Genomic DNA, 2,410 nt, shown 5'->3' on the forward strand with positions numbered 1-2,410 from the left:
TGGAGGCTTCATCTTATACAGAGAGTGATATGCATTCATGATGTTATATATAGTAATGAATGGTGTGTAGCGTGTGTCGTTGGTTCATCGAATTTTGTGGGTTTCTTAAGCGATGAATGCCGAGGGACGAAACTACCAGACTAATCCAATGTTTCGATTTATTTATGTACTTTTATTTGCTTTTATTTACTTTTATTTGTATTGATCGATGTGTTTAATAATTGTTGAAAGTTTTAATGATACTTTAGGTAAGTTATAAGCCTCATTTAGGTATTGATAAACCATAAACTCATTGTGTTTTGGTTGTGGTTCTCTCTCGTCTCTCTCATGACGACCACTATACTGTGTGTCAGGAGCCTCTGTATTCTTGAGGTGGGTCGCGAAGTCAAGATATCTAACTTTCCTCCACCAGTGATCTGTAGCACTTCCCCCTCCCCCCCCCTCCCTACACCCCCACACACCCCACACACACACACACACACCCACACACACACACACACACCCCACACCCACACACCCACACACACACACACACACACACACACACACACACACCACACACACACACCCCACACACACACATCCCACCCACCCCACACACTCACACACGACTTCGCAACACTTTTTTCTACTGGAAGATTATTATTTTTTTACGATTTTTAGTGTTCTGTTGTATAAATAAATCATAATGTAAATGTAAAATCGTAGACTTCCTGTAAATTTTGTTTAGCTTAGAGTTGAAAAAAAATTCCAACTCGATTATTCTGTTCGACTTTATTATTTCTCAAGACACAAATATTAAGTCTTGTCCAGAGTAAATCTTCGTTATATTATATTTACCCCAAGTAACAATACCGTATTGTCCTCTTTTTAGTATTTGCCGTATTCATCAGTACAAGCTAGATTCATTTACACCCGGAATAGAAATTACTAAATAAAACTCAAATTGACCCGATTATCCTTAAATAGTAAATGATCTCGAGTCTATTGTACTGTACAGGGCAGCGAGAGTCAATAGTGGCATATGATGGCAAAATATTATCACTTGTGTAATAATTAATTCTTATGGCTTAACACTACCTAATGATTTCATACTTGTAATTAATATTTATACCTTTTTTTTTTATATCCAGTAAAATCTATTGTACCGACTTTCCGCAATTAGTGTTTTATGTAAGACTGAGGAGATTAACTTTTTTTTTGGTGCTCCCAAGCCGCGATTTGTATTCATTTTATGCCGAGGAAAAACACAATATCACACAAGTCAACTTTACCTCATGAATCCATATTACCTTTCATATTTTTGTCGAATATTTTAGTGTATGATAAAAAAAAGTGTTTTCTAATGTGATCCCTCGGAATTTTTTTTTACTAAATAGCTAGAAGTTAAAGAAATGTGTTCTAGTTCGTATTTATTTTGTTTTTTAGAGAGAAGACTGTTTGTTATGTCTGTAATACATAACACAGTTTAATTACAGTCATACAGTCATTCTGGTGCAAGAAACTACAGTATTCTTGTTAACGTTTGAGCACCATCACCCATGTAGAACTCACACTGTCACCCCACGGACTTTTGTATCCTCGTTCACCCAACTCTCACAGCGGTCCAGAGAGGCTTAAGACCATGAGTTACATTAGAGAAATAATCCCAACACACGATTGAGCTCTGAAGTTGTGGTGTTAGCTATTTAAAGTAAGAAAACCCTCTAATGACTCTCTTTCCTCCCCTGAATTTAAAGTCTTGAGACGTATTTGACACCGTGTTTGCGTTAATATCCCAGACCTGTCATCACTTCTCAGGCCGCTACCATACGTCATTAGCTAAACCGCGCCAGTGTTTCCTCCGGTGAGAGAACCACGTCTTCTTGGCAGGTTTCACAGCTGTTGAATTATGGGTTATTGCAGCCCTTACTTGTCTCAGTCACTTGTATAGGATTCTACCGTGTGTGGGATGCAGATATTCACACGAACATAATTGTGTATTGTTTATAAAGATTAATTGCACACACGAGCGCACACACACACACACACACACACCCATCTGGTATACTACTTCATTTCTCTGGTCTTTTCCTATCTCGTGGGATACAGTGGAAGCTCTCCTACCTATAGAACCAGTCGTTATTCGTTCTTGCAATATGTCTTTAGCTTTGTTCTTCCTGTTCTTACGTTTCTTGGGGTTGAGATGTCACTCACTCGTTCCTATACAAGGTGTCCCAGAACAATGTCCCTGCTTGCTCCCTGCCTCCCTCCATCCCCCCTCCAACTCGCAGTGTCTCAGGGAGCAGGCAGGGAGGCAGGGACTCTTTTCTGGGACACTCTATACATACTCCATGATCTTATGCCTGGTTACTGAATGTCTAGTTACGCTTCACCAGTAGTTGGGAGTTTCAGCATCCGTGTTTCATTC

Source organism: Homarus americanus, unplaced genomic scaffold (genome assembly GCF_018991925.1).
Source record: "Homarus americanus isolate GMGI-L3 unplaced genomic scaffold, GMGI_Hamer_2.0 scaffold467, whole genome shotgun sequence".
Taxonomy (NCBI): Eukaryota; Metazoa; Arthropoda; class Malacostraca; order Decapoda; family Nephropidae; genus Homarus; species Homarus americanus.